We start from the raw sequence: 12,955 nt of genomic DNA, 5'->3' as shown, positions 1-12,955 counted from the left end.
CAAGTCGGCCGTCTCCCACCGAGGCAGGGTGACCCAAAAAAGAAAGAAAATCCCCAAAAAGAAAATACTTTCATCATCATTCAACACTTTCACCACACTCGCACATTATCACTGTTTTTGCAGAGGTGCTCAGAATACAACAGTCTAGAAGCATAAACATATAAAGATACACAACATATCCCTCCAAACTGCCAATATCCCAAACCCCTCCTTTAAAGTGCAGGCATTGTACTTCCCATTTCCAGGACTCAAGTCCGACTATATGAAAATAACCGGTTTCCCTGAATCCCTTCACTAAATATTACCCTGCTCACACTCCAACAGATCGTCAGGTCCCAAGTACCATTCGTCTCCATTCACTCCTATCTAACACGCTCACGCACGCTTGCTGGAAGTCAAGTCACTAAAAACATAATGAAGTTGATATTGTCTATGTGTTGTGCCAGAATGAGCTAAAGTACAACTAGGTATAAACTAATACTAGTTTATTGTAAACAAAATGATGAAAATATTAGTGTGGTTATTGTGTTGAATACAATGGTACCATATGGTACAATGGTGCCATGTGGTACAATGGTGCCATATGGTGCAATGGTACCATATAGTATAATTGTACCATATGGTACAATGGTACCATATGGTACAATGGCACATGATACAATGGTAGAATATGGTACAATGGTAGAATATGGTGCAATGGTACCATATGGTGCAATGGTACCATATGGTACATTGTACCATACAGTACAATGATACCATATGGTTCACTGTACCATATGGTACGATATGGTACTGTTGTATTCAACACAAACACACTTATATTTTCATCATTTTGTTTACAATAATTGTTTACAACAAAAATATGCAAAAATGTTGTATATTAGTAATGTTCTATTATATATTATATTTTTATAACTTGCCTCATAATTTGTAATAATTTAAATTTAAGATTTAACCTAAGTCTGCCTGAAATACCTAGCCATGCTAGGTGCTCTAGTGGCCCCCTCTGTAATTATTATTTTACTACATGTAAACCACACAATAACCAAATTCTGTAAACTCAGCATTGTAATCCTTATAGAGAATAAACTTTGAATTTGAATGTACAGCCACTCGACATTTTCCTTGAGGTGCATGACAAAGCGTTTTGTCTTGGAAACTGCTGAGTCAGTATTATTATTATTATAATCAAAAAGAAGCGCTAAGCCACAAGGACTATACAGCGCTGCAGGGCAGGAAGGAAGCGAGGGCATCAGGTGGCAAAAGAGAGATGGACGAGTAATAGGTTACGGATAACAGCGGGGTAGTGGATGGTGAAAGGGTAAAGGGCAGCAAGAGACTGAACTAGAAAGGGCTGAGGGGAGTGCGAAAAGTATCATCAGAGTTTGTGGAGTAAATCAGTTGTTGTCAAGAAGTCAATGAGAGAGTCAGGATTAAAGGAGGGTCCATCAGCAAGAAGGGAAGGTAAAGAGAGTAGTAGAACGAAGACGACGTTGGAGGTAAATTCTGCGTGCTCCTTGATAGAGAGGGCAGTCTAACAGAATGCGGCTAATCGATACTGGAACTTGACACTGCTCACAGAGAGGAACAGGGTGCCTCTCCATGAGATACCCATGAGTAAGACGAGTGTGGCCAATGCGAAGGCGGGAGAGAGTGGTCTCCCAACCTCGGCACTGATGACAAGAATACGGCCAGTAACCTATGCTCGGTTTAATAGAATGAAGTTTGTTACCGAGCAGAGTTGACCAACGTTGTTGCCAACGGGTGCGAAGGTGGGTAGCTATTGCAGTAAAATAGTCCAGAAAATAGTCCAGAAATGGAACACCTCTATAGGAAATTGGTAGGTCATGTACTGCTGACCGCGCAGCAGTGTCTGCCTGTTCATTGCCCTGTACGTCGGCATGACCAGGGACCCAACAAAAAACAATATCTTTATGTTTGGTAGAGATATGGCGTAGCCAAAGTTGGATACGGAGAACTAGGGGGTGAGATGTATCAAATTTTCGTATAGCCTGTAGAGCACTAAGGGAGTCTGAGACGACTACAAATGATGACACAGGCATAGATGCGATACGAATAAGTGCTGCAAGAATGGCATACAATTCAGCAGTAAAAATGCTAGCCGAAGATAGTAAATGCCCCCGCACGACGCTGTCCGGAAACACTGCTGCGAATCCGACGCCGTCTGAAGACTTAGAGCCATCTGTGTACACAGCGGTGGCATGAGAATGGGAGTGGAAGTGATCAAGAAAAAGAGAGCGGGGGGCCACCGTAGGCAGTTGAGCTTTCGAGCAAGGGAGTGAGAAAGAACAGACCCGAACAGCTGGAACTTCCCAGTGGGGTAGGGAAAAGTGAGATGCTACATAAACATATAAAGGTGGTAACTGAAGGGAAGACAAGAGTGAATGTAGGTAAAGAGAAAAGGGACGGAGCAAACAGGGGCGGCAAACGAATAAAGAATGTCTACTAATATCGGTGACCATTCTATAAATGGAAGGATTGTGGAGATCGTGAGAGCGTACATAGTAGCAAAGGCAATGGGCATCACGGCGATCAGACAAGGATGGAACATTCGCTTCTGCATAGAGGCTCTCAACAGGGGAAGAGCGAAAAGCACCAAGGCACAAACGTAATCCTTGGTGATGGATAGAGTTAAGGCTAGAGAGAGTAGCAGGAGAGGCCGCGGAATAAATCTGGTCACCATAACCGAGTTTCAATAAAATGAGGGTTGAATGTAGGCAAAGCAGAGTTCGACGATCAGCTCCCCAGGAAAGATGAGCAAGGGTTTTAAGAAGGTTTAGCCGGCTGTGACAAGTTGCCTTCAGAGAGGTAATGTGAGGTTTCCAGGATAACCTACGGTCAAAGAGAAGGCCTAGAAACCTGACTGTATCACGTTCGGGGATATGGGAGCAAAAGAGATACAAAGGATGATCGGAGATGACAGAGCATCTAGTGAAAGTAATTTGGTGAGTTTTGGTACTTGAAAATTTAAACCCATGCGTGGTGGCCCAAGTGGAAACACGGTCGACTGCATGCTGGAGAGAAACTGCAATGAGATGACAGTCAGCGCCTGCACAAGCAATAGCGAAGTCATCAACATAGAGTGATGACCAAATATTGGGTGGAAGAACAGAGGCCAAATCATTTATAGCAAGGAGAAAAAGTGTTGTGCTTAGAACACATCCCTGAGGGGCACCTTCAGCTTGGACGAAGTCCGGGGAAAGAACATTATTGACTTGAACACGGAAATGTCTGTCAGTTAAAAAGTTCTTAAGGAAGGATGGTAGACTGCCTCGGAGGCCTAAGGAGTGGGCCTAGGCCAAAATATTATACCTCCAAGTTGTGTCATATGTCTTCTCAAGGTCAAAAAATATGGCAATAACTGAGTGATTATTCGCAAAGGCATTACGAACATACGTATCCAAGCGTAGTAAGGGGTCTATGGTAGAACGACCCTTACGAAAGCCAATTGACTTGCGGAGAGACTGTTGCATGTCTCTAAATACCACATTAAACGTCGATTTACGAGACGTTCCATCACTTTGCAAACTGCACTAGTAAGAGCGATGGGACGATAGTGGGAGGCATCATGTCCTGTAGTACCCGGTTTACGGAAAGGGAGAACAATGTCAGATTTCCACAGCTGGGGAAGAACTCCTTGTGCCCAAATAAGATTGAAGAGGTGTAAGAGGACTACAAGGGCTGACCGATGTAAATGTTGTAACATACGAATATGAATGTCGTCAGGCCCAGCTGCCGATGATCGGCAAGCTGAGAGCGTTGCCTCTAGTTCTTGGAGTGTAAAAGGCACATTATACTGTTCTTCTCTGAGAGAAGAAAAGTCCAAGGGTACTAACTCTCTGGCAGACTTTGAGGAAAGAAACGAGGGGCATAGATGGAGCCCCTGGGAAATACGGACCAGATGTGTGCCAAGTTCAATGGCAACGTCGAGAGGGTTTGCTACATCAACACCAACGACCCGTAGAACAGGAGCCGGGTCAGGAGAGTATTTACCACTCAATTTCCTCACTTTTTTCCAGACTGCACTCATAGAAGAAGCAGAGGTGATGGTGGAAACATAGTCTCGCCAACAAGTGCGTTTAGCTTCACGGATGACACGGCGAGCGATCGCACGCTTCTGCTTAAAATCAAGAAGTCTCTCAGCGGTTCTATTGTACCGGTACCTGCCCCATGCAGCGCGTTTCAAACGTACTGCACGAGCACAAGCAGGAGACCACCAAGGCACGCACTTCTGAGAATGCCTGCCTGAGGTTTGGGGTATAGAATGAGAAGCTGCGGTAGAAACTGACGTTGAGAAGAGGTGTAGGAGCTCATCAATGGAGGATGAAGAAGGAACCTCACTAAAAGCAGTGAGGTGTGAGTAAAGATCCCAATTTGCCCGATCAAATTGCCAACGAGGGCTACGGAAAGGTGGTGAATAGGAAGGAGAAGTAAGAAAGATCGGAAAATGATCGCTGTCATGCAAGTCCGGTAGAACAGACCAGGTGAAGTCTAGTGCAGTGGAGGAAGAGCAGACTGATAAATCGATGCAAGAGAGAGTATGAGTACGAGGATCAAAATGGGTGGGAGTACCCGTATTTAAAACATGGAGGGGGTGAGAGGCGAGAAAAGCCTCCAACTGGATGCCACGTGAGTCACAATAAGACCCCCCCCCAGAGGAAATGGTGGGCGTTAAAATCACCAAGTAACAGAAGTGGTGGTGGTAAGGATGAAACAAGAAAGGCAAAGTCTGGGATAGAAAATGCTCGAGAAGGAGAGAGATATAAAGAACATATTGTAAACCACTTATTCAAGTGGATATGGGCTGCAGTGTAATGCAGCGAGGTATGGACAGATAGTTGACAGTACGGAATATCATTGCGTAGAAGAAAGGCACTTTCATTAAAGGTCCCATCTGAGAAAGTATCCGAAGAATACAATAAATTATAGCCTGAGATAGGTTGGAAAACAGCCGAGTGTAATTTTGGTTCTTGTAAGCAAGCACCAACAGGGAAAAACCTGGAAAGCAACATCTGAAGCTCACCCCGATTACCCCTGAGGCCATGGATATTCCACTGTAAATAGGCCACGATTGGCGATGAAGAAAATACCAGGAATCTGTAGGGAAAAGCACCTACGGACTAGAGGGGTTAGAAACGTCAACGTGTGGTGGCATTGGAAGACGTTCAAGCAGCGAAGGAGCGGAGCGTTGCGAAGAATGGGGTTGTGAAGATGGAGGAGAGGGAAGAGAAGGAACAGGAAGTGAATCAGTGTCCATTGAAGGTTTAGTCTCTGCAATATATTCTGAAATGGCTTCAAGTGTTTCTGTATTCAAAGATGGATGGGAGACCATATTGGATATAGAAGGAGGAGGGTGAGTAAAGATTGGGACAGTAATGGACTGTACCAAAGTAGAGGGGGAGGGAAGAGTGTAAGGGACTGGAGATGAAGTGTGGGGGGGGACAGAAGAGGCAGAAACCTGGGAGGTGGCAGAAGAGGGAGAAACTTGGGAGGGGACGGGTGGAAGGCATAGTACGAGGAGGAGGGTGAATCTCCACACTTGTAATGGAGCCAGAGAGAGGGGAAGAACTAGGTACAGAGACTGGAAAGGTAAAGTGTGGAGGTGGAAGAAGGGAAGGAAGGGGCAAAGAAGATTTGAGCAATGTGGATTTTTTGGTATCGTACGAGGTCTTGTCGATACTGGGGCTTGTGAGGAAGGACGCGAAGATGTGAGAACAGACTGAGTTGTAGTCGGGACGTCAGAGCCAAGGACAGCAAAAGGATTAGATGCCGGAGTGGCTATGGGAGGGGTAACAACAGAGGAGGCTGCAGAAGATGGGACCCCAGAAGCGGGGGGATGTTTTGAAACACGAGAATAAGAAACACGGGGTAGTCTCCCTTGGAGGCGGAGATGAGTAACTGCCATAGCATAAGGGAGACCTTCTGCCTGTTTGAGGCAACGGATTTCACGTTCATTTAAGTAGACCTGGCAACGGCGGGAGTACGAAGGATGAGCTTCATTACAATTAAGGCAAGATGGAGGTTGACTGCAAGATGTATTAGAATGGTCGTCGGCACCACAGACTGGGCATTCGGCCATAGATCTGCAATATTTCGCTGGGTGACCAAAACGCCAGCAATTTCTACACTGCTGCGGTGTAGGTATCACCTTTCGAACTTGTAACCGATGTCCCGCGACATATACAGAGGACGGGAGTTCTTGGCTGTCAAAAGTTAAACGAGCCACATTGCAAGGGTAACGTCTCCGCCCACGGGCAGGAAGGACATAAGTGTCTACTTTGAGGATTGGGAGATCCTGGAGTTCCAGCTGTTCAAGAATGTCATTGCCACATGACTAGAAATTCTGTTGGACTATGGTATGGGGCAGAATGACAGTACCACTACAAGAATTGAGAGAAAGATGTTTTTCAATAGTGATAGGAGTAGTATCGATATTCAAAAGGAGAGAAAGATCATGAGCTTGGGTAGCATTCTGGACAGTGACGATGCGCGTACCGCTCTTGAGAGCATGAAATGAAATATCTCTACCAACATAATGCAGGAGCGCTTTGCCAATACTATGGTCAGAAAGGTAGGCAGAAGAAGAAGTTGGTCTTAAAGTAAAGAATTTAGTCCATTGTGTGGTCCGAAACTGAGCATGGAGAGGGAGTGCTTGACGTGTCGGTCTTTTCCGAGTAGAATGGGAAGGTAACGAAGGAGCATCATCAGGAGATTGACGTTGGCGTTTAGGAGTAGGACCGGAGTTGGTCCGGTGTGAAATGGGCGGGCAATTCGAAAATTGCCGTACCGTAGAGGGAGAAGCCGGAAGCATAGTCAAAGGAGAGCGGAGTTCAGACAAATCGAAGGAGTCAGTCGAACCCCGGTACCTAAAGCGGGTGAGGAAACAGCACCAGCAAGAAGTACAGGGGCATCAGGAGTGTCCGAAGAGTGGTCTAAACACAAGGCAGGCTCAGAATGGGGTGCGGTATCAAGAAGGGGCCCGGGGGTAGTGGGTTCATGGATTGGGTTCTCCATGGTTAGGTTACTCCTTTGCTTTTTGTTTTTAAGAAAAAAAAAGAAAGAAGAAAAGAAAATAAAAATAAAAAAAAAAGAATAAAAAAAAGGGGGGAGTGGGGAGGAATAGTTCTCAGGAGGAATGAAAGGGCCAGAAATCTCCCTCCGCGCCCAAGAGGACCTCAGCACCGCTGGTAGCACAGATGCAGCATGGAACCCGTGCCATACCCTACCCTTCATGCCAGTAAACCAGCAATCCGGGATAGCAACCTCACATCTGCCGAGCTACCTCGGTGGACAAGAGAGAGGGCGGCCAGATATCCGCCACAAAGCATACCTCCTTCGGCCACCACCCCCGGAATCCGAAAGGTGGCTTCCAGAGATACACCCGTTGCCCGAAAGACACCCAAAACTACTCCGGGATACCGGAAAGGGATTGGGACATCCCCAGGCGATCCAGATTCCACGGCAAACTACGCCACCGTCAAGAACCTCAACGGAATGGGATGGACCCCGGTATCCTTTCCTCTACCTAGGAACTAGCGCGCCTGTGGGAGAAATCCCAAAGGCCAAAAAGAGGAAGGGCAAAAGGGAGGGGTGGGGAGGGGGAGGAGGAAAGGAAAAAGGGGAGGATGGGGAGGATGGGATAGGGGAGGGGAGATTGGGGGGTAATTAGGTTCGGTCTGAGGAAGAAGACCGACAGGTCTAATTCCTCAGACCAAGAGCCTCTTCACCACGCCAAGGAGCCCCCCTTGAAGAGGTGCTGAGTCAGTACCTAGCTTGCGTCTCCGCTCACACAGTCTTGGCTGGTGTCTCATGCCACCAATACCTCCTATTCACCATATGGTACATAGTATCATATGTTACAGGGTACCATATGGTACATTGTACTATATGGTATAGAGTACCATGCAGTACAGGATAACATGGTGCAGGGTACCATATTGTGTAGGGTACCATATGGTACAGGGTACCATATGGCACAGGGTACCATATGGCACAGGGTACCATATGGCACAGGGTACCATATGGCACAGGGTACCATATGGCACAGGGTACCATATGGCACAGGGTACCATATGGCACAGGGTACCATATGGCACAGGGTACCATACGGCACAGGACACCATATGGTACAGATACAGAGATCCCTATGGAAATAAGTCACCCTGACTTTTTTGGATTATCCTAGTATTTTATACATATGCTGCTATGTATGATAATCCATGTAATTGTATATCTGTACACCTGAATAAACTTACTCAAGCGCATGTGGCATCGTAAGTTTATTTAGGTATACACAAATAAAGTTACATAGCATATCATACTTAGCAGCATATGTTTGGAGAACCTAGGATAACCCAAAAAAAAAAGTCAGACTTATTTCCATTAGGGTCCCTGTACCCTGTACTATATGGTACAATGTACCATATGGCATAATGTACCATATGGTATAATGTACCATATGGCACATTGTTCCATTGTACCATATGATACCATTGTATGACATGGCACCAATGTACCATTTATTTATTTATTTAATAATTTGAACATACATACAGAGGTACAAAAAAATACAGGTAAGAACAGCATGCCAAAGCCACTTGTATGCATAGCATTATGGTTCAAAACCATAGAATTCCTCTTCAGCTCCACTGCCATCAGTCTTAGAACTGTAAGTTGTGAAGAGGAGAGTCAGAATTTGCCCGGAGAGTGAGTGGGGAGTGAGAGCTTCCTTGCCGCCAGGCACGATGAACAAAGCTACTTTGGCGGCGTTCCCACAATGCCATAAGAACATAAGAATGAAGGAACACTGCAGCAGGCCTACTGGCCCATGCGAGGCAGGTCCAAGTCTCCTACCGGCTTAAGCCAATGCCCCAACCTAGTCAGGTCAGGTCACATTCACCCAAGGAACATGGCAACTGACCTAGTACAAGCTAATCAGGTCCAACTCACACCCACCCACACCCACTCATGTATTTATCTAACCTATTTTTTAAGACTACACAACGTTTTAGCCTCTATAACTGTACTTGGGAGTTTGTTCCAATCATCCACAACTATTACCAAACCAGTGCTTTCCTATATCCTTCCTGAATCTGAACTTGTCCAACTTAAAACCATTGCTACGAGTCCTGTCTAGGCTAGATATTTTCAGCACGTTATTTACATCCCCTTTATTTATTCCTGTCTTCCATTGATACACCTCAATTATATCCCCCCTGGTTCTATGCCTTTCTAGAGAGTGCAGATTCAGAGCCCTCAGTCAATCTCAAGGGAAGATTTCTGATACATGGGATCAACTTTGTCATCCTCCTTTGTATGTTTTCCAGAGCATTTATATCCATTCCGTAATACGGTGACCAAAACTGTGCAGCATAATCTAAATGAGGCCTAACCAAGGATATATAGAGTTGAAGAACAACCTGAGGACTCCTATTTTTTATGCTTCTTGATATGAAGCCAAGAATTCTGTTAGCTTTATTGTGAGCATTTATGCACTGTTGTCTTGGTTTCAGATTACTGCTAACCAGAACTCCTAAATCTTTTTCACAATCCGTAATATTAAGATCTACATTATTTAGTTTATATGTGGCATGGTTATTTTCCTGTCCAACATTTAGAACTTTGCATTTGTCTATATTAAACTGCATCTGCCACTTCTCCAACCACTGTATCAGTCTATTCAAATCATCCTGGAGTGCTCTAATCTCCTCGTCAGAATGAATTTGACGGCCTATTTTGGTGTCATCAGCAAATTTGCTTATGTCACTCTTTATGCCCTCATCAATATCGTTTATGTAGATTGTGAACAACAGGGGGCCCAACACTGACCCTGTGGAACACCACTCGTGACGCTTCCCCACTCTGATTTCTCTCCATTTATGCAAACTCTCTGCTGCCTATTTGTCAACCATGCCTCTATCCAGGAAAAAATTTCTCCTCCTATTCCATGTGCCTTAATTTTCCTCAATAGTCTCTGATGTGGGACCCTGTCAAAAGCCTTACTGAAGTCCATATACACAATATCATATTCATTACCATGATCTACCTCCTCAAACACCTTAGTGAAAAAAGTTAATAAATTCCTAAGGCAGGAACGCCCCTTTGTAAAACCATGCTGAGATTCGTTGGTTAATTTATGCTTTTCAAGGTGGCTACGATCTGCTTCGGCAATTACTGATTCCATAAATTTTCCCACTATAGAGGTTAGGCTTACTGGTCTATAGTTCGAAGCTAAGGACCTGTCACCTGCTTTGAAAATAGGTATCACATTTGCCATTTTCCATTTATCTGGCACCATGCCAGTCTGTAGTGATATGTTGAAAAGATTAGCCAGAGGTTTGCTAAGCTCCTCTTTACATTCCTTCAGAACCCTTGCATACAAGGGTTACACCAATACATAAAGGTGGTGACCCTACAGATTTAAACAACTATAGACCAATATCAAACTTACCATTGCTATCCAAAATCTTTAAGAAACTCGTGCACAGGAGACTATATTCATTTATAACGGCACAAAACATACTCAACCCCTGCCAGTTTGGATTCAGGAAAAATAAAAGCACTAATGATCCAATCATAAAAATGCTAGATCTGCTTTACACAGCATTGGAAAATAAGGAATATCCACTAGGAATTTTTATTGGCCTAAGAAAAGCTTTTGACACAGTAGACCACAGCATCCTAATCCACAAACTTGACCATTATGGTATAAGAGGCCATGCGCTTGCATATTTCAAACCTTACCTTACTAATAGGTATCAGTATGTCACCATTAAAGACACAGCATCAACAACACGGCCACTTGATACTGGAGTTCCGCAGGGAAGTGCCCTTGGTCCCCTGCTCTTCCTCATATACATCAATGATCTTCCAAACGTATCCCAACACCTGAACCCCATTCTCTTTGCTGACGACACGACTTACGTCATCTCTCACCCTAATCTTGCCACCCTCAACACCACTGTTAACGAGGAGCTGATCAAAATACCGACTTGGATGACAGCCAATAAACTTACGCTTAACACTGACAAAACCTACTATATTATGTTTGGTAGCAGAGCAGGAGTTTTGCAAATTAACATTAAGATCGACAACACTCTAATTGCCAGACATAATGAGGGCAAATTCCTAGGCCTATACCTCGACAACCTGAATTTCATCCAACACATAACCAAAAAAGTATCCAAAACAATTGGATCCTCTCCAAGATACGATACTACGTGCCGCAAAATGCCCTTCTCACACTGTACCACTCACTTATTTATCCACCCCTTACCTATGCTATTTGTGCTTGGGGATCAACTGCAGCAACACACCTAAAGCCAATAATAACCCAACAAAAAGCCGCAGTAAGAATAATCACTAAATCCCATCCCTGGCAACACACCCCCCACTCTTCATAGATCTAAACTTACTCCCTGTTCAGTACATCCACACTTACTACTGTGCAATCTACATCTACAGGACCTTAAATTCCAATATTAACCTTGACCTATAATGCTTTCTTGATAGTTGTGACAGAGCCCACAGGCATAACACCAGACACAAACATCTCTATGACATTCCCCATGTCCGACTAAACCTTTACAAAAATTCAATGTATGTCAAAGGCCCTAAAATCTGGAACACCCTACCTGAAAACTCGAGAACTGCAGACACATTCATCACCTTCAAAACTACCATTAGAAAACATCTTATCTCCCTGATACACCCTGTCAACTAATTACACGAATACCACCTGGTGGTTCACACTTTCACTCACCCATTTGACCATAAAAAGAAATATCAATCTCAATCTTAAAATAATGAATCCTAACTAGTCATAAGTTGGCATGTGATACTCCAATACTGAAACTATGTATTGTGCCAAAACAAAAGCATTCACATTGCTAAACTCACCAACTAGTATTTAGTCACTTAGCCATAATACCAACTTACCTCATACTTTGTAATATTTTAAATTTAAGATTTAAACTAAGTTTGCCCGAAATGCCTAGCCATGCTAGGTGTTCTAGTGGTACACTCTGTAATTATTTTACTACATGTAAACCACACAATACCCAAATTCTGTAAACTCAGCATTGTAATCCTTATAGAGAATAAGCTTTGAATTTGAATCAGGGCCTGGGGATTTGTTAGGTTTTAATTTATCTATTTGCCTAAGGACCATGTCACTTGTGACCCTAATCGTGCATAGTTTATTATCATCCTGTTCTACATAATTTATTATTTCTGGAATATCGCTAGTATCTTCCTCTGTAAAAACTGAGAGGAAGTACATGTATGTGTTAAAAATTCTATACATTTCCTTATCACTGTCTCTGAACTGACCCGAGTAACTTTTGAGTGGGCCTATCTTGTCCCTGATCTTACTTCTGTATACCTGAAAGAATCCTTTTAGGTTAGTCTTCGATTCTCTTGCAACTTTAACCTCATAATCTCTTTTTGCTTTTCTTATTCCCTTTTTTATTTCTCTCTTTAACTGAATATAATGATTTCTTAACTGCACCTCTCCTCTTTTGATTTGCCTATATATGTCTCTCTTTTGACCAATGAGATGCTTTAATCTATTGTTCATCCATTTAGGATAATTTTTGCTTGTTCTGATTTCCTTATTTGGAACATAAGTTGTCTGTACAGCTAGAACTATGCCCTGGAAAACGTCATATCGGCAATCATCACCACCTACCTGACCCATAGTCAGGTCATTCCAGTTCAGCCCACCCAAGTAATTTTTCAGTCCTATGAAATCAGCCAAGTGGAAGTCAGGGACAGAGACTTGATTGCCATTATTGGGGGAATCCCATGATATATTAAAACTGAGTGATTTGTGATCACTTTTCCCAAGCTCATCATTAACCTCAAGATTATTAATTAGCATTTCCCTGCTGGTAAGAACCAAGTCAAGCAGACTATTTCCTCTAGTTGGTTCTGT

General features: G+C 43.8%; 1 protein-coding gene across 7 annotated transcripts in view; it reads right to left on the bottom strand.

Moving 5' to 3' along the window:
* The window catches only part of LOC128697363 (uncharacterized), a 152,571-nt gene that overhangs the window by 9,539 nt on the left and 130,077 nt on the right, over positions 1–12,955 (bottom strand). The window lies entirely within an intron of this gene.

The sequence above is a fragment of the Cherax quadricarinatus genome, chromosome 44, assembly GCF_038502225.1.
Source record: "Cherax quadricarinatus isolate ZL_2023a chromosome 44, ASM3850222v1, whole genome shotgun sequence".
Lineage (NCBI taxonomy): Eukaryota > Metazoa > Arthropoda > Malacostraca > Decapoda > Parastacidae > Cherax > Cherax quadricarinatus.
Note: the sequence above shows the minus strand (reverse complement) of the source record. Positions and strands in the feature narration are given on the sequence as shown.